Source organism: Lissotriton helveticus, chromosome 7 (assembly GCF_964261635.1).
Source record: "Lissotriton helveticus chromosome 7, aLisHel1.1, whole genome shotgun sequence".
Taxonomy (NCBI): domain Eukaryota; kingdom Metazoa; phylum Chordata; class Amphibia; order Caudata; family Salamandridae; genus Lissotriton; species Lissotriton helveticus.
Window position 1 is genome coordinate 1373631944 of NC_136068.1, and position 20680 is coordinate 1373652623.

A 20680-nucleotide genomic window follows, 5' to 3' on the forward strand; every position below is an offset into this window, starting at 1 on the left:
ACACATGTTTGTCTCATTGGATGCCGTAAAGGCCTTTGATTTTTACCCTGGCCTTTCATGATACAAACATTGAGGAGAATGGGGTTTGGACCACAGTTTGTGGAATAGGTTGGCATACTCTACAGGAGCCCATAGTTGCCTTAAGAGTCAATGGAGTGCTGTCATCAGAATTTCCCATTGCCCCGTATCCTCCCTCCTGTTTGCCTTGACTCTGGAGCCACTGGCGTGCGTGGTCCATGCACACCAGCACATCAGAGGTTTCCAGGTGAATGGATCCCTGTTCCTAGAAGAAAAGATCTCATTGTACATGGATGATATCCTGCTATTTCTGTCTTGGCCGAGGGAGTCGATCCCTGCATCCCTCCACACCTTTGAACAGAATGGGGCCCATTCTGGGTATACAATAAATGGGGGGACACCCGTACTTCACCCTGTCCGAGGACATTCAGACCTGACAGATCTTCCTGGGAGGCTCAGAGTGACTAGGGAGTCGATTCCGATACTTTGGAATCTATGCCACAGCCCACCATGAGAGGTGCATAGAGCACAATGTCACCTTCCAACCACTACCCTTCCCTTCCTTTTCCATTTTGGGGCATTAATTGTTCTCCAATATTGATGTATTTTATGAACAGCTTTCTACTGTACACGTTGTGATTAAAAACAATGTTGTGATACCTTTTTTGAATTTATTTAAGACAACATCCATTTTTAGTATCTGGGACCACCTTGTTTGTATCACTTAATTACCCAGGTCCCAGCGACTCATTGGGTCAACCCGTGTTTCTACAGGACTTCAATATGGCAGCAGAAAGAATAACAGAAAAGAGTAGGGGTGTTCAAGTAAGTTTCGAATGGTGTGGGTTAGTTGGATCATACACTATGGACTAGATGGGCTCAATGAGGCTGATGCTGTGCCTTTATCGCAAAATCATCAATGTGAATATTTTGACTTGTCAGGTCTGCCAGTTTGCAGATGTATCAATGTTTTTTTTTTATTTCAAAATTTTTTATTGAAAGTTTCAGAGATTCAAAACAATGTATCAATGTTTTTACTCCCATTTTCCTCATTCACCATTGTGGAAATATCTGATGTACTATTGTCCTTCCGCTGTGTTTCTCTGTTTGCACAGGACACCCATTTGTGCCCCTTTTGTTATGATCTACAAAACCCAACAAAAATGTTTTTAAAAAAATCAGTACTAGTGATGTCCATGCAGCTGGGGCACTCAGGGCAGGAGTGCACAAATGTTACCATGCAGGGAAATTTCTGGTACAAATTGTTACCTTCTGGGTAACTTGGGGGAGACAGTTTCATTTGTGAGAACACCCGTTAGTTATTCTTAGGACTAAGTGAATACAATACAATAGGACTTAATTGGTTATTTTGACTAACTACGGATTTGCCCGATTGGTTCATTGAAACACTTTAAGTGAGAAGCCATAGTTCTAATCTTTTATGGTAAATTAGAACAAAGGCAGTAGGCCAGGCTTGTTTTTTGAGAAAAAGCATAGGATAAAGTCAATAGACATGTAAGGGTGGATTGATAATTCAAAAGCTTGAGCAGTAGAAAGGCATTTTGTAATATGGAATTGTTAATGGTACTGCAATAAGCAAGCGATTTGTGTTGCTTTCCCCCTGTGGCAAACCCTTGTGGTAGAAGATTCCTTGTTAGTTAATTTTAGGAGTGATTGTATAGTTTTTTGCCAGCTATCATTTTATACATATTTGTAATTTCATGATGATATGCCTGGTAGTTGCCTAGTGGAAATGCTTTTGCTCTATGGAGTAGGACTGAGTTTTTTTAATATTGGCAAACCAATTCTTCAGGTTATAGGTCTGAGTGGTTGACTGGTTGTCAAATCCCATATGTCAGCTCTTTTTATTATGAAAACGTTTGTTGCAAGCAGCACGCCTGATGTATTTATTGTGAAATGCATATGTTAAGCCAATAAGCTTTATAGTGTGATTGTACTTTACTGTGTCAGGGCCTGTACGCCAGTGTTTTGTTACATGTAATCTGACAGATTACTGTGGAAGATAAGGATTTATGAGTGTTACTTACCCCACTAACCCTCCTTGAATCCTTGATAGGCCCACTTAGGAGGGGAGCTATACAGTTTTGCTAATGTAATTTTGTACATATGGGTAATGTTATGTATTTATGGTGAGTTTGCCCTGTGGCACAGTTTATGTTCAGTACAGTAGTGCAGCGTTGGTTTTGGTGTAAAACCAGCGATAAAGGCTGCAGACCTGATTGGTTATTTGGAAAAAGTTGTGTCAGATGCCTTATGCCTTTTCTGTTTAATAGAAAAAGCCATGACAAAGGCAGTGGGGCTGACATGTTTATAGTAAAAAATCATGTTAAACACTATAGGCACTTGAGGGTGGATTTTTACTGTATTAAATTGTGTAAAGATTAAATATGTTGCATACAACCTGAAAGATTGCAGTAGTAGGCAAGGGTTCTGGTTTTTGTTACCATCCTCAGACAAGCCATGGTGATGCAGGATTTGCATTTGAGAATCCTTGTTTTGCCTCAGACGAGGGGTTATATATTGTTATGCCAGCTGTACTTTTATACGTTTGTACTTTTATGCATAGTATTTTGCAGTGCATGTGTATTAAGGTCGTGTTTAGATCCAACCTCACAGCTTTCGCTAATTAAAACAAATATACACCAAGCCATAAATAGTGGGACTTTAGGTCAGCCCTATTCAGCCATTGGTCGGTTTGAATGTCATTTCTATTCTGTGTTTACCCATGACAGCATGTAGCATGGGACGGGGCCGGCCCACTTCAGGCATTGGCTTTATTGCCTTCTGAGCGATGGCATTTTGCCTGATCACATGTGCACATCTGCCTGAAATTGAGAGTGCTTCAGTGCCAGGGTTTGAGAACCAATCCCTTTAGCTTTGCATTTTCTCATTTCTAGGTCCCCATTTTAATTTGAACCTCTGTTTTTTAATTTTGTATATATTTTTTGAGCACATGCCAGCTTCCTAGAAAAACAATGAAGCGGTTTTTTCTACTCTTTTCATCTACAGTACATCATATAATGTGTGACCAATGCTTCTTAACCGGGCAGCAATATTGAGGCGTGTAATCCATTGTGTTTCATTATTGACTGTACAAATGACTGTTACATTTAGAATCAACATGTCAACATGCTTGGATGGGTAGAGCAATACGTGACTGCATGCAATACTTTTCCAAAATGGCCTCTAGCTGCTATGTTTAATTTTTTACTTATTGTTATTTGCAGGCACATGCCCTCCACTTTTATGCTATGGTATCCTCCTTTTATCAACTTGTATTCTTTTAATTTATCTTCCATATGCATGTTGAGTTTGGGCGTGTATTAGATTGTGGATGAATCTAAGAATGAGTCAGTGGGTGGATGAATGGGAGCATGAGCGTAAGGATAAAGGACAGAGTGCATGATTTATTAAGTACCTACATTTACCAGTAACTGAAAAGACACTTTCAATTATAAACCAGTCCTATTGGCATTGCCAATGCTTGTTGTAGGTAGATTTGTCCATTACCCCAAATGGTCTTGTTCATGGTGTGGACGCTCCTGAACTCAAATATTTCCTCTACCAGGAGCTAGTAGAGGTTTTAGAACAGGTCTTGCAATGTATAATCCTCCTTTGTTCCAAACTCACTACATGCACCTCTAATGCTCAATACTCTAATAAAGACATTACTGTCCCAAAGCAACCTCTTATTAAAGGTGTTATCTGATCACTAGACATTGTCTTATTATCAAATAGCACAAAGTTCAAGCCTCAGCTGCCCTTGTGAAACCCTCAAGTTCTTCAGCCACAGATATTTTCATTTCATGGTGTTAGCTTTCCCTAGGCATCTTTCAAGTGCAGATTTAAACTCCCTGCTCCAGGTTTCCCCACACCCCAGGCCCACAGACATGATGTGTGCCTCACCCATTGGCAAGGAGGAGATTAATAAAACATCCAGTGAAGCCTAGCACTGCCTTTGCACCTTCATCAGCCACCATCCTAGAGTTAGGAATACCTTTGATGTACAGTTTTACCACATTCCTCTGCATTTAAAGCTATTTTCTGCCCTACAGATATATCACATTTCCCAAATGACCAACCCCTGGTCTGTGCATGTCTCAAATCGTTTCTCTATTCATATCATGTTGGTCTGGAACTGGCAGACCTGCAAGACAGCATACACGAGCAACAGTGATGGTGAACCAGTGGAAGTGCACAGTGTACAGTGGAATCCTGCAACACAGCATACACGAGCAACAGTGATGGTGAACCAGTGGAAGTGCACAGTGTACAGTGGAATCCTGCAACACAGCATACACGAGCAACAGTGATGGTGAACCAGTGGAAGTGCACAGTGTACAGTGGAAACCTGCAACACAGCATACATGAGCCACAGTGATGGTGAACCAGTGGAAGTGCACAGTGTGCAGAGGACCGAAACTGCTGAAGTCCTATGAAGGAAACAGACATTGACTTGTTTCCAATATTTGCATGTATCCAGTGGCCATCCACAAAATGCTGGGATAGAAAAGGTCTCATGCATGGCTCTAGAGTGAGTGTGCACCCCTGACTCGAGTTCTTTATAGCATGTTTCTGTCAGTTCCCACTGGCAAAAAAACGGGAACGAAACGCGTTGGCTGTGGCCAGTTTTAAAGATTTATTCAAATAAAAAGAAGTAATTTTGGAATTTACTTTGACTGCTGCGTCTTGACTCCGCCTGAACGTGTGCACCTTCCGCTTTCTTTGAAAAAACACGATGGTTTCTGACACCTCTGGACGGCGGGTGTCAGAAGTGATTGCTCCACTGTCAAATATACTGTACATAAGGACTGGATGTGCAGGACCTAGGCCTGTCGCTCGCCTTTTCTTTGTTAGCATATTTCTGTCAGTATTTGATTGTTGCCTCAGCACGCATGAAAATCTTGTATGGTCAGTGTGGGCTTCCTTTTGCAAGGAATGAGACCTAACGGCGAGCCCTGTAGTCTAGATGCACACACTCCATATGCAGCCACCTCACCAAGTGTTACTACTGCCAGCTCACTGGGCATAGACGACAGAGAGTGGTTGCAGCAACACATTACAGTTGCACAAAAGGACTGTGTACCTGTGACTGGCCAGGGAGAATGGGGTTGCCTACTGGACTCCTCAGTTTTTAAAAATGTGTTTTTCAGTCTGCTACAACCAGGTTCTCTACCTCATCCATGCGGGGCATAAAATACCTTTCTCTCTCCATGTCTCACCTAATTTTCTCTCACTACATATGGTTGCTTTTCCATGCCAGCTTCAGTTCAGCTTTCCATGTATGGCTTAAATGCATCCCCAGCCTGTCGCCTCCCAGTGTTTTCACTATGTTTCACCTGTTATATTCACCTTGCTCACTTACCTCTGACGTGTAGGCCTGTCCATTTCAAGTAGCTTCCCACTAGCCCCCAATCTATCGCAATTCCTACCTGTTTTCTCTGCCTTCTTCTTTTCATGCCACCACATGTCATGCCTCTTTAGAACTCATTTTCTCGCCATTGCTTTGCCAATCACTCTTTCACTGGCAAGGGAGCACTTGTGATTTTGCTGTTTCCATCCTTCAAAATCGGGTTTGCAGTCTATCTTTGTACTTCTATACCATCCGAATTGCCATGTGTGTGCTTAAGCATGATCACTGCACACAAAAAATAAATAAATAATATGCCAAACTAATGACCGAGGGTGAAACTGGAAGAAACAAGCATTGGCGATGCCAGTATGTCTGGCTTATGAATGCATTGTCAAGCCAGACCAAAAAATCCGTGTTCTTTAATAACTCCTCCTCCTGTCTGTGCTGCCCAGAGAAAAACACCATGAATCTCTAATTATCTAAAACACTTTAATAGCATTACAATGGCATGTGTGTGCCCTTAAAGTTCATGTTCAGGCAGCTGGATAAATAAACGAAATGATCACAGCTGTGTGGAGGGCAAGCACTTTTTGGTTTTCGCCTGCCGAAAGGCTGCGCTCTGCGCAGCTTTTCAGCGCAGGTGAAATCCTATGTCGACACTAAGCACTTCGGGAACGTCCCCCGGCTCTCATTGGCTAGCTCCATAAATGGAGGCTAGCCATTGGGTGCCGGATCTGTCCGTCAAGGCCGGACCAGATTCGGGGGCGTTCCCGAGATTTTTTCCCAGGGCGGAGTTACGTTTTTTCCCGTTCCCTCCCCTTTCACTGAAAGTGAATTCAGATGCGCTGTCCATTCCCGCCCCCTCCGTGTGCCTTTCCGCCCCCCCCCTCGCTGTCCTGTGCATGTTTCCCGCCCCCTCCCGCCGTCCGTGTCCCCTCCCGCCCCCTCTCGCCCCCTCCCGCCGTCCGTGTCCCCTCCCGCCCCCTCCCGCCGTCCGTGTCCCCTCCCGCCCCCTCCCGCCCCCTCCCGCCGTCCGTGTCCTCTCCCTTCAAGAATGCTTCGAAGGGCTCAGGTGCCGCGGCGTCAGGCAAGTCAGCAGAGTCCTGTGGGGCAAGGGAGGGGAAACGGGGGTTAGGGTGAAGCACCGTTGGCATGGTGCGTGGGAGAGAAGGCCGGAAGTCCCGCCCCCGCCCGGAGACGCATGGAGCCCCGGAGGAGAAGTGCTGGATGGTGCGGGGCTCCCGTGTGCTGAGGGAGCCCCGGGGGAAGAGACGGCAGGAGCGGAGTTGGGTTCCTCCAGCTGACGGAAGTCCCGCCCGGAGACGCATGGAGCCCCGGAGGAGAAGTGCTGGATGGTGCGGGGCTCCCGTGTGCTGAGGGAGCCCCGGGGGAAGAGACGGCAGGAGCGGAGTTGGGTTCCTCCAGCTGACGGAAGTCCCGCCCGGAGACGCATGGAGCCCCGGAGGAGAAGTGCTGGATGGTGCGGGGCTCCCGTGTGCTGAGGGAGCCCCGGGGGAAGAGACGGCAGGAGCGGAGTTGGGTTCCTCCAGCTGACGGAAGTCCCGCCCGGAGACGCATGGAGCCCCGGAGGAGAAGTGCTGGATGGTGCGGGGCTCCCGTGTGCTGAGGGAGCCCCGGGGGAAGAGACGGCAGGAGCGGAGTTGGGTTCCTCCAGCTGACGGAAGTCCCGCCCGGAGACGCATGGAGCCCAGGAGGAGAAGTGCTGGATGGTGCGGGGCTCCCGTGTGCTGAGGGAGCCCCGGGGGAAGAGACGGCAGGAGCGGAGTTGGGTTCCTCCAGCTGACGGAAGTCCCGCCCGGAGACGCATGGAGCCCCGGAGGAGAAGTGCTGGATGGTGCGGGGCTCCCGTGTGCTGAGGGAGCCCCGGGGGAAGAGACGGCAGGAGCGGAGTTGTGTTCCTCCAGCTGACGGAAGTCCCGCCCGGAGACGCATGGAGCCCCGGAGGAGAAGTGCTGGAGTTGGGCTCAGCTGCCACACGAAGCCATTGGTCATCAGAATGAAGTAAGTACCAGAGAGAGAGAGTGCCGGTATGTTTTAAAATTAAGACTTCTGTGCCATATGTGTGTTTTTAGACAGCCTGCATGACACGCACTGGTGCAAGTACTCTTAGGTAGAGGCGGTGACATACCAGTAAACCATGGCCAGGGCTGACGGGCGTGCAACTATTTATGAATATAACTGCTCACTCTCTCAAAAAGTGTATTTTTTTTGAGAATACAGCTTACAGTCGGGCTCTGAACTAGGCCATGTGTACTTCAGTCAGCCTCTCTTCCTGAGGCTTGCCCTGCCCCACCCCCCTCCCTCCGGTGCCTTACTGTGTCGTATGGTAATGGCTTAGAATAGCAATAACATGTATTTTCAGCCTCGGGTAAATAATAAATAATGAGCGGGGCTGCGAACCCTGCTATAATCCGCAAATTGATTTTTATTAAACTGCTCATTGTGTCTTTTTGAAATAAAGTACAGTCTGTGTCCGGGTTGTGACCCCTATGGGTGTAATGTCTGATATTTATGTTTCCCTCGTTCTAATTCCATGGTTTTGATTTGCGGAAAAAGTGTCACACCTAGTTTTTGAAATGTCACTCATAATTACGCTGAAATTATGAAAATGTCACACAAAGCAATCTGAAACCTTGGCAGCTATGAACCACTACTTTAAAATCCCTTAGTTAGGCATCGTCCACTTTACCACAGAGGGGGGAGAGAAGTAATATACCCATAATCCCTCCTATGCAGGCAACTTTTCTATTCACGAGGAAGGGTGGAAACATTGACACAATCTGGATCTCAGTGGTGGGCTTTTATGAGCTAGATTTGTGCAAGTCGTTCCCTGTCACCCTCCCTTTATATCTTAAAGGGCACAGTAATATTGTAGCTCATTCCAAAATCGCTTCACCTTACACCCTAGTTAGTGAACTCCGTGTGCCTATAAAACAGGACTGACTCATGGAAAGGTTACCAGTGTCACAATAACACCAGTCATCCAATCAAGGCTGCAACACTGCTTCCTGATCTGTTGTTCTTTAATAATAAGATGGCTGGCACACAATGGCGGGGCCTGTTTTTTTGTCTCTTAATTGTACTCACCGTCCTTTTTCCCCAGCACCCTCCCCTCTTCCAAGGGGCGGCAACCTGAGGGATAGCCCCGGGCGCCACAAGCTCTCGCTACGCCCCTGACAGGTCTTGATGGTAATAGATATGAAGCTTGTAATCTAATAATCTAGGAGAATATTAGTATGAATATTTACCCCTTTGGTCATTTCAGAACCTGATTTTCGATCAAGTAATACAGATTCTCACATTACCTTGTACATAAATCGGAATCCTGGTTATGGTAAATACATTCTTTTTAGTCCTTAAAAGCCAAATATTAATATTCAGAGTGGGTGTGTGTGGCTCTGGGTGGGTGTGTGTGTGTGTGGCTCTGGGTGTGTGTGTGTGGTAGTAATTGCTGTCTGCTGAGCTCGTCCGTAGGGTACAATAGGTCTCACATTTGCAAGAGATTAAGCTAATGGCAATGTAAATGACAATGCCATTTATTTATCTGTTTTCAAAACCAACACATAAATACAAAATTTGTCATTTACAATGCCAATAGCTCTAACTTTTCCAAAGGCGAAACCATTGCATTGTAAATGCTTGTTTGTGTAAGTACGCACCACTGTCCAATCAAAACATGTACTCCTGGCTCCCAACATGTGGGCGGAGCCAAACCCCTCTCCTGGTGGTTCTCGCATAATTGTCTGGCAACAGCTGTGCTCTCAAGTCACTCCTTTAAAAAGGAAGCTGCCTGTATGGTCAAGATTAATTCAGGCAGAGAGAAGATGTTCCTAACTGTTGCATTTAACAGCGCACCAATGTAGCAAATATTATTCGGGAACCAAAAAGGGCTTGGGGGAATTTCCTCCACTAGTATCAGGAGACGCTTCCGAAACCTTCCAGCGGTGCACTTACTGGTAACTTTGGATCTGGTTCATTATCCCACTCCCTTTATCCCCATCGTCCTTTTACACTCCCATTGTATCACACCTCCTGTCTTACTTTGATATGTTATGTATGTTAATTTGTTTGCATATTATCCACTTGTTCACATTTCGTCTCAGCTTTCTTATAAAGTACTCTGATGCCTCCGGACCAAGTCCGCGCAGTGTAAAAACCACAAAAGTAAAAACATAATAATAAATAAATAACTCCACCCCCCCCCCCCCCGGGAACCCCCTTCAGAGTTTTTTTCACACTCATTCGATGGCAATTGCAAATGCAGAGATCATTGCTTATCGTTTACGCACACGGCTCTTTCATAATAGGTTAAAGGAGGGGAGGGAGAGGGGGAGGGGGATGTGAATGGTTTCTGACCTAGTTTACATATTCGTATGGGAAATGTGGATTGACACTGTTTAATGTATATGCCCGTTCAAAGGTTGTTTGGGAAATGTGGATCTTAGATCAAGATACTAGCTAAAGTGTGTATTGAAAATCTAAAATATTTTAACTCTCTGTGGTATAGGAGTGGGATTCGAGGTCATCGCGTTGATGTGTGATGAAAAGTCAATAAAGAAATGCAAACTGAAAAGGCTTCTTATTGTTATACGTTTGTGTATAATTCCCGTAATTAGTTAATTTAATTTAAGCTTTAAGAAAATGATGCATAATTATGTGAAAGGCAAAACCAGCATTTGCCACTATATTTGAGCACAAAATGCACCCATACATCCATTTTGGACAAGGGGACAGATATCCTCTAAAGAAAAGCTAAACCAACACAAGCATCGCAAAGAGTAGCCACTCACATTCTGGTCGTTTGCTTTGTTCCCATGCACTCATGCTTAATTTTTGCTTTGATCAGCGGGAAATTACGTTACGTGGCGTAATAGTGTGATTTCAGGTCTTTTGCATAATAAGCAAAATGCAAATTTACAAAAATGACATGAGATTTATGCCGACCTAACGGAAGTTTCACACAGGCCTGCTCAATGCATGACAAGCTCATAACGTAAGGCTGTTAAGGTGCGGAGACGACAGAGCGGTTTAAGTGGGACAATCATTAAGGTTTGGGCAACTGTGAGCACTTTGAAACCCTAAAGAGACCGCAAGAGCTGCTGTCTTTTTCATGGACTTATTGGGCAAAGATCTCACCCATATTCTGGTCTGGTGAGTACAACTTGCATCTGGCTGAAATCTAATTAGCTGTGAATATATCTTCATGTACACCAGGCCCGGTTCCAGGAATTTTTATTTGGGTGGGCCACTGCGAGCTCGATTTTTCACATATATGTCTGGGCAGGTCTGCTTCAGGGCCCTCCTTTATCTCTTCTTAGTCTTACAAGGCCCAGTAAAACACACTCTTTCCCAAATCTCTTTCTAAATATGATCACTCTCAAAATCAGCGCCTTGATATCCCTCGGGATGAGTGTTGCGCTCTACAAATAACATAAATAAATAAATAAAAAGTGTTTTTTCCATGTAATGTCCCTTTGATGGGAAGAGTAGGTTTCTGAGGTGGGAGTATCAGGCAAGTGACACTTCTCGGGCTCCCTCTGTGCGAGCCTTCAGGGAGAATCCCTCTTCATTATTACCTTCACCTTGCCACGGACTCTGCAACGCACTCCCTTACAGGCTTAATTATCCACTACTCCTCTCCAGTGCACCTTTTCTCACAGATGACCTTGGGTCCCAGCCCCATATCAGGCACCATCGGGCTCCACTTTAATTTCTCCTAGTAAAACCATTAGGAAAATCTCCTTCAAACTTAAAACATTGAATATAGCAGTAAATATAATTATCACACATTTTAAAGTATTTTACCCAGTAGCCCTTATGACCCGACTGCTAATTAAATAAACAAAAACAGAAAGGCCGGCTTCAGCGCTGATGGGAAAGTCTTTTTGGCACTGCGCCAATAACCCCTTTCTCCGTAAATACCTTTACTCCCACCTTCCAACAGTGCCCCTCATCTCCCAATGACCCCCTCTATTGACCTCCTCCTCGGATTCCCTCAAAGCCACACGCGCCCCTCATCTCCCCATAGCCCCTCCCCCTATTGACCTCCTCGGATTCCCTCAATGCCACCCTCCACCAGTGCCCCTCATCGCTCCATAGCCCCTCCCACTACCTCCTCCTCAGATTCCCAAACTGCTACCCTCTAACAGTGCCCCTTATCTTTACGTTGCCCCTCTCTCATATGCATTTCATTTGTTGTATAGCGCTACTCATATCAGTGTAGTGTGTGTCAGTACTTTACACAACGCACACATTATACAGATACAATGAATCATACAAGTATGTACATCAGTCTATAGGGAATGTCACATAAGCCAATGAGGATTACAAGGTGTATGAATCACATGTCATCCATACTAGTGGCAAAAAACACAGTTGATGGACAGAATGTAGAACAATGTCATACATTCACCCCAGTACAAGGATCTGGGCCTAAATCCATCGTTTTTTTGCACTCCACACCACCCTGGGTTAGACACTGGCTATATGCAAATCAGCTCTGACCCTGTGCCTCATGGGAACAGTCCAGTCCGAACTACCAAGCCATGTCTTTCCCAGACCGGAATCAAGCATCCAAGGACCGGTTTCTGGCTATCAGCCTTCATCAGCCTGGATAGCTTGACTCCAGTGGTGTGGAGAGCCTGGGACTCACGTCTGAGCATACCCAGCCCACTCGGGGTGAAAATAGCAAAAAACACAGTTGATGGACAGAATGTAGAACAATGTCATACATTCACCCCAGTACAAGGATCTGGGCCTAAATCCATCGTTTTTTTGCACTCCACACCACCCTGGGTTAGACACTGGCTATATGCAAATCAGCTCTGACCCTGTGCCTCATGGGAACAGTCCAGTCCGAACTACCAAGCCATGTCTTTCCCAGACCGGAATCAATCATCCAAGGACCGGTTTCTGGCTATCAGCCTTCATCAGCCTGGATAGCTTGACTCCAGTGGTGTGGAGAGCCTGGGACTCACGTTTGAGCATACCCAGCCCACTCGGGGTGAAAATAGCAAAAAACACAGTTGATGGACAGAATGTAGAACAATGTCATACATTCACCCCAGTACAAGGATCTGGGCCTAAATCCATACTAGTGGGCGGGATATTTTAAGAGGGTTTGGCCTGGGGAAACACAACCTTAGGATTTAAAGAGTATTCCATGGGGGTCAGCTTAACCGATAAAAATTTATATCTGCCCAAACATACTCATTTTAACAACATTAGAATAATGAAAGACTGGGGAAGTTCTAACTATCACAAAACCAACAAAGTGAAGTTCTAACTACACCATTCATGTTTTGTATGCAGCTCTTAGATGACAGTTCATTGGTTACTGTCCTATGTTAGGATTGTAACTTCTGAACTGTAAGTAATACAAGGATCTCTGTGACAAAGGCAGTAGCCCACTGAGCTATCCAGTGCTTTAAGTGTGCCGGGTCTCACTGGGTCTGAGCACCAGCAGTTTTTTTAAAGGGGCCTCGAAGCGGGTCTGTATCGGGCTCTGTTTTGTGCGCTGGTCACAGGTAGTCTGTTTTTTTTCCGAACTGCAGTGACAGCAGTCTGCTGTCACTGCAGTCCGGAAAAAAGTGCCAGGGCACAAACCAGAGCCCGATAGAGACCCGTTTCGCAACAGCAGGCACATCGGTGTACCCTGCTCACACTACTCACAAGTGGAATGTTACGGCATGACGTCATGCCAGGTGAGCGTTGTAGGGGGAAGGGAAATCCTTTAAAGAGAGTAATTTTCTCTCTGGATTTCCCTTCTCTGTTTGAAACTCAGGAGCAGCAACATTGTTTTGATGTCACGAGTGCTTTAAGTGGAAGCTTTTGCAATTATATACAAGCCATAGTTGCTTTTAATTATCTTATGCAACTAACAACCATTGACAAAGCCAATAGTCCTGACTTGTAGGTATGATGTTACTTGTTGTAACAAATACCTGGATGCAATGACAGAAACAGCAAAATACAAGTCGGGACACACACGGCTAAACACAGATTTTAACGTACTGTTTTTAAGCCACGTCCTCAATTACATTGGCCACGTCCCTTTGAGAGACCCCCCAGTTTTTTCATCCCACTGAAAGCCCTGGAGCCATCCACATAAAATACAGTTAATCTGCATTTGAAAGCTACTAACAGACATATGATTGCTCTCCAGCAGGATTATTAATCACCAGCGTTATCTGGGCATTTTGTATTCTTATTGTTGTCCCATGATAATGATAAAAACTGATGAAGCACACACGTATATGTCCTGCTGGGCCTGTGCAAATGTTAAAAAGAAAAATATATAGTAACACATTCTCTTACCTACTCCATTAGTCAAACTTTGTGTCACAGCCTGATGTGATAAGTCACTGCAGGGGTCAGGAAAGGTGAATAGGAATAAAGAAACTTCTTTACTCCTGCGCTGCATATAAAAATAAATATCAACGCAGCAGGACAGTAATTAAAGGTTACCAACGGTTACCCTTGTCAAAGAAAGGATTTGTCGCCTTTCGCCATGCAGAGATGAACGGGTGAAAAAATAAACAAAGCCTCATTAACATGTACATGGTCTTGTAAAGACCTGTGAAGTACTCGGGGGCGGCTGCGATCATCTCTAAAACTGTCTGTGTGTGTGCGCCCCTCAGCCCGTGCTGACACACACAATGGGGAGGGTTGAAGCACTTAGATCCCAAAGACGCCTGCCTTCAAGCCCTCACTGCCAGGGCCAAAGATCCTGTTTGGGTGGGCCAGGCTCATGTTTGGGTGGGCCGGGCCCACCCGGCCCACCCGCTGGGCCGGGCCCACCCGGCCCACCCGCTAGAACCGGGCCTGATGTACACTGCTCTACTATCAGGCACTCCGAAGCGCAGTAAAGCTGCATGTTATTAGAACACTTTTTAGAAAGCACACAGTTGTACTTGGGCATATGGATGTGCACAGGACTATGGTGCTGTATCTAGACAGGTGAGGCTGCACCTCACAAGAAAAAGGGTGGCACACCTCTTGGTTATGTTCATAATGACTTATGGTGGTGGTTCAGCGTCCTTCATCTGCATAATTTTGGAGAATGAAAAGTTGATGCTTCAGAAGGTACTGATTGCATAAGTATCGACATGATCTACGTAGACATCCCTGTACATGTCATTCTAAAATGACATCTTTACCACGCACAATCTTTTGTTTCGGTGATTAGCCACCCAAGAGGCTTTCTGTAGGGAAGTCATGTATGCTTTATCTTCTAAAGGCCTTTGTGGCACAATTGGGAAATTACTGACGCCAATAATACCACTTTCTAATAAGAGACTAGCCGGCTGCTTTTGTGCAGCATGGAAAAAACAACAACATCCATCTTATAAAATTGGTACCCAGGACTTAGTCATGTTGGGTTTCAGATCTTTTCCACATGGGAAATCAGAGACCGTGGTTAGTTTTCCATCTGCCAGCGGGCAAATTACGCACAGATGAGCTTTAATTGTACAGCCAGGGTAGGCACAGGCATGTTTTACGATCAACTCCGTTCTGGTTTGAAATAGAGAAGAAAATTGATGCAAAAATGCATCTTAAGTATAGGAAAGAAAGAAAACAAGTGTGTGTTAAATTATCTCACTTAAATTGTGGAATCCTGTAGATAGAGGTCTGTCTCCGATGAAAAATAATCCTTTACTAGGCCAGCCACATCATTTGCATTCAAAATAAACTCATCCTTTGTGCGTTGTGAAACTCCTAGGAGGAAAATACAAGGGGTTCCCGTTTAGTATCATCTTGATAGCATCCATGGTGCGTTGTGGGTAGTTTGTGATGTCACTTCTGGCGGGAGATCTGGACTGTACTATAATAACTTGTTGTCTTGGAGATGAATGCAGCTGACTGGAAATCCGGGTTATTCCTATTAACTGACCCCAAAGGTATCCTAAAATGCTCCAATTGAAGGTAGCTAGGGATTGTGCAATATTTATTACTGCATGTGTTTCGAAATAAACAGAAACAAAGAAGTTACATCCAGTGTATTCTATCAAGTCTGCTTAACCTGGACTGCAGAAAAGATGGAGATAAGTAATAGAAGTCGTTCTTTCTGCCAGGTATTTCAACTGATTATGTTTCTCTTTCACACATGAGGTTAAAATGACACATTCTAGGAATTTAAATAATCGAAACGTCTGGTCTGTTCCAAACAAATCTGTTATCAGCTACCAGTATATGGTTGGAGAAAATCAACCATGGCCGCCCAATGTCCCATTGCTGTCCTCAGAGGATTCCAGTGTTGGTAGAGTCTGGTATAATTCTACACGAACGTAGCTACACTGACATAAACATTACTTAACAATTACTCAAGTGAATCATACATTCATGGTATCATAGACAAACGTGCAGATCGTTTGAAGGCGAAGGATCATTTAATGAAATTGAATTTGATAGCTGCACAAAAAAACTGGGAGGAGGTGGTGTCAATTATACTGGCACCAAAACAGGTGGCATGGATGCACTATACACCGAGCCTCCTCTCCTGGCCTAAGCCAACCTACCTTCTTTGGTCTACTAGCAACCAAACTTTCACATTTTTGCTAAGTCTTTTTGGGTCCAGCAGTTCCTCCTTGTGCTTTCCTCAATCTCGTGGCCCTCCTGAGATGCTCATCACCCAACTAGCCTGTCAATTCTCACTTCTATGTTTACAAGGACCTCCACTTCCTTGATTGCTTCCAGTTCATGGTTTCTCCTCCTCTACTACTGTTGCCTCCTTTAACTTTCTCCTTTCGTTGGCCCTCAACCTCATTTTTTATTTTTTATTTTTATTTATAGAGGCTTTTGTAGCGCGCTCTGTTACTAAAATGATAGTATCCTGGCGCGGGAGAAAGGGAGGACAGATCAAATTATATCCAGATTAGAGGGACAACCATTAGGCAGTGATGTTAAAGAAATGGGTTTTTAGGCCCTTCCTGAACGCCGTAATGGATGTGGATGTTCTCAAATGGCTCTCGCCGCTCTGACAGAGATGGATTGGCCGCCGAGCCTGCTGTATTTAAACTTTGGCACATTCATTTGGTGGAGATTGGTAGACCTGAGAGGGCGGTTGGGGATATAAAGGGAAAATCTTTTTCTCAGGTAAACTGGACCCGTTTGATGGACTGCTCGGTATGCCAGCACAAGGATTTTAAATAAGATCCTTTGAGCAACTGGAAGCCAGTGGAGAGTTCTAAGAGGTTGACGGACACTAGAACTTCTGGGTATATTAAACAACAGCCGAACCGCAGCATTTTGAAGGACTTGAAGGCGATGAATCAGATAGGCCGGAAGTCCACAAAAGAGGGCATTCGCATAATCCAATCTGGATAATATGAGGGCGCGAATGACCGTCTCCTTGGCCTCTCTCGGAAGCAGAGGGAGAAATCTGCGCAGGGTTTTTAGTGTGGAAAAGCAAATCCCAGTAAGTCTTTTCAGATGGTCCTCAAATCTGAGGTTGTCGCTAAACCAGACTCCTAGGTTTTTTGCAGGTCCACCGATAGATTTGGGACATGGGAGATCGGTGGGCCAGAGGGAGTCACTAAAGTTATCTGGAAAGGAGCCATACAGCAGGATTTCAGATTTGCTCTCATTACATTTAAGTTGGGCACAAGCCAGCCAGCGAAAGACCGATGATAAACAGAATTGAGCTCTCGATATGTCCAAGTTGTTTTTAGGCCATGTGAACAAAAGCTGTGTATCATCGGCATAGGCCATAATTTTTGCTCCTAGCTGTTCTGCCACATAAATGAGAGGGGTCATATATATATTAAAAAGCAGGGGGCTGAGGGTGGAGCCCTGTGGGACACCAGTTGAAAGTTTTTTGGGAGAGGAGGAAAAAGGCGGCATCCACACTTGCTGGGACCTATTATCTAAAAAAGATGTCAGCCAGCCGAGAGCGGAACCAGTTATGCCTATGGCCGCTAGTTTGGTAAGTAAGAGGGAGTGAGGAACCGTATCGAAGGCAGCAGAGAGGTCCAATAAAATCAGAGCCGCTCTGCCGCCTCCGTCCAAACATTCCCGGATAGCCTCAGAAACCTCAACTAAAGCCGTCTCTGTGCTGAAAGCAGCTCTAAAGCCTGCTTGCGCTGGGTGAAGAGCCTGAGAACTTTCAACGAAATTATCCAACTGTGTGAATGTGACTTTTTCACATATCTTTGCCAGGGCCGGCAACAATGATATGGGCCGGAAGTTAGCGGGGACCTTCGGGTCTAAGCCATTTTTTTTAAGAAGCAGTAACAGTTTGGCCTGCTTCCAACATGCCGGAACAGTGGCAGTGGAAAAAGAGAGGTTGACAATATGTGTCACCTCTTGGCCAACTGTATTGGCCAGGCCCGCAAGGACTCTGGCAGGGCAGGGGTCAGCGGGGGATCCTGATTGTAGAGTAGCAAGAATTTTAACAACGTCTGTTTTATCAACTGGAGTAAAAAGGACAAACTGATCCATAGGGACAGGGATAATGGGGGGTGGAATAGTCATTGAGGATGGAAAATTATTACAGACAGTAAGTAAATCGTCTTGGATTTTAGCAATTTTGTCCACAAAGAACACAGAAAGTTCTTCACACCATTTTGCAGAAGAGGTTAGAAGAGGTTGGGCGGCACATGGAGAAACAAAGCTTTTAACAACAGCAAAGATTTCCCTGCTATTGTTATTAGCCTTGGTTATACGCCCATCGTAGTATAGACTTTTTGCCGATTTAATTGCTGCGTAGTACCTCTCTAGGATATACTCTCCTGATGCAGATCCTCTTTCTCCTTTCAGCCCTTTCTGCATTATTTTGTCTTCTCTCCCTCAAATTCTCTTTTGCCAAGTCTGCCCTGCTCCACAGCTTGCCTATTGACATGACTTTTCTAATAAGCTATCACCTTTTTTCCCTTCCACTGCCTTCTGAGCTGAACTCTTAATTAACTGCAGCTCAGCAGTAAAGCATGCCTCTGATGTCTCCGATCTCACCTTGAGCCAAAAATCTGACGTAGCAATCCTGACCAAATCTTGGCTCAATGAATCCTCATCTCCTTGCCTAGACCTATTAGTCCCTCCTAATTATAATATCTCAAGGCTGGCCAGGCAATCGATAAACGGGGGAGGCATTGCTTGCATCTACCGTTCTAACCTCCTTGTAAAGGAACTTCATGCAGATCCCACAGACTCCTACGAATACAGTGCACTCTCCATATGCAACAACCCTTCTCAATTGTGCAGACTGCACATCTTCTACCACCCCCCATGTATGAATGACACCTTCACTGACCACCTCATGGAAATCATCACAGCCAAGGTTTCCCCCAATTCTAAATACATTTTCCTCGGTGACTTCAATCTACACTGGAACGACCTCAAGGACCCTCAGGTCAAAGTCATCAAAGACTTCCTGGCTGACCAAGCCCTTACTCAAGCCTGCACACTCCCAACACACACAAAAGGCGCCACTCTAGATTGGATCATTGCAAAGGAATCAGCGGTCAAGCATATCTCTATAGACCCATGTGACTGGTCTGGTCACCACACTATTACCTTCCATTTACCTGGTACCCACAAGACAAGGCAACCACAACCTGTGAATACAAAACGTTGGGTTGGAGACACAAAGAACCTAAGGCCATATTATCAAGAATGGCGTTAAAATTATCGCCGCTTTAGCGGCAGGAAACTGCAGCTAATGCGCCAAGAATGGGCTTGATAATATTCCCTTGTGAATTCAAATAGAAGCCCAGGTTCACAACAGGTTCACAACACAACCTGGGCTTCCATGGGAATTCACAAGGGCATATTATCAAGCCCTTTATTGCCGCTTTAGCTGCAGTTTCCTGCCGCTAAAGTGGCGATAATTTTAACGCCGTTCTTGATAATATGGCCCCAAGATATCGTGAAACTGGCTGCATGCTGCGAGATTGACCTCCCCACCCCATATATCACAACGCTCAACCACCTCGCAGAACACTATACCTCGACTATGTCTAACATACTTGAGGATCTTGGCCCGCTAGAGCTAAAAAGAACCCAAATCAAAGACAGAAACCCCTGGTTCAATGGATCCCTCAACAATGAAAGGAGAACCCTCCGGCAGACAAAAAGAAAATGGAGACAGCACCCCTCAGCCTCCGACTTAAAACTTCTCTGTTAGACCAGAAATGGCTATATTAGGAACATTCTCAATTCAAAAAAAGAATTCTTCAGATCAGAACTGGAGAACGCCAAGAACAGTCATGCAAGCTCTTCGAAATGGTCAAACACCAATCTAATAAATTATCTAAAACCTCCGAAGAACCCCCTAAATCTCTTATAACATGCAAGGAATTCTCCTCCTTCTTCTCTGACAAAATTACTGCCCTAGGAAATGAACTTAGATCCGCTACCTATCCCTAACCCCCTCCGGACCTGCCTCATCTCTCTGCGCTGGCCCCCGAGACATCAGCCAAAAACCAAGCACACTGGTCTAACTTCAATGTTTATGACGGCCATTCCATCTCAGAAATTCTATCCTCCTTAAACCCAAACAACCACTTTAATGACACACTCCCCTCCAACTGTTTGGCCGCTGCCTCCCAATCTATCATTCCTATTTGGACTGCAATAATCAATGCCTCCCTTCTTCGGGGGTCGATACCTGACTCTATAAAAGGCAGTCAAGTCATCCCTATCTTAACCCCTCCCATGCTCATGACGAGCTGAGCTCGTCATGAGCCACGGCGCTCCGGTGCTCATGACGAGCTCAGCTCGTCATGGCCCTTGGAACGCTCAGGTGCTGGGAGAATTCCCCTGCTGTGCGAGCGTTCCACGGGAGCCAATGCACCTGTGACGAGTGAGCACAGGAGCGCCGTGCCTCATGACAAGCTGAGCTCGTCATGAGCATGCGGGCGCTGTGCGCGCCCCCCTACCCCTCAGCACAGCAGGTGAATAATGCCAGCAGCGAAGGGGTTAAAAAAACCTAAGCAAAATCCTCCCTCTCTAGACAATTTTAGACCTATATTCGATATACCACTCCTAGCTAAAGTTCCGAAGAAATGTGTGCAACTTCAACCGAGCCAATACATCACCAACTTCAACCTACTAGACGATTTCCATTCCGGCTTTAGGCCTGGGCACAGCACTGAAACCACCATTCTCCATATTGAGGATGATGCCCTCTAAGCCCTTGACCAAGGCAAAACCTGTCTCCTAATCCTTTTAGATCTATCCTCGGCTTTTGATACGGTCAACCACAAAAAACTTCTCAAACACCTCAAACTCAGGATGGAACTGGATGGTTCTGTGCTCGAATGGTTTGGGTCC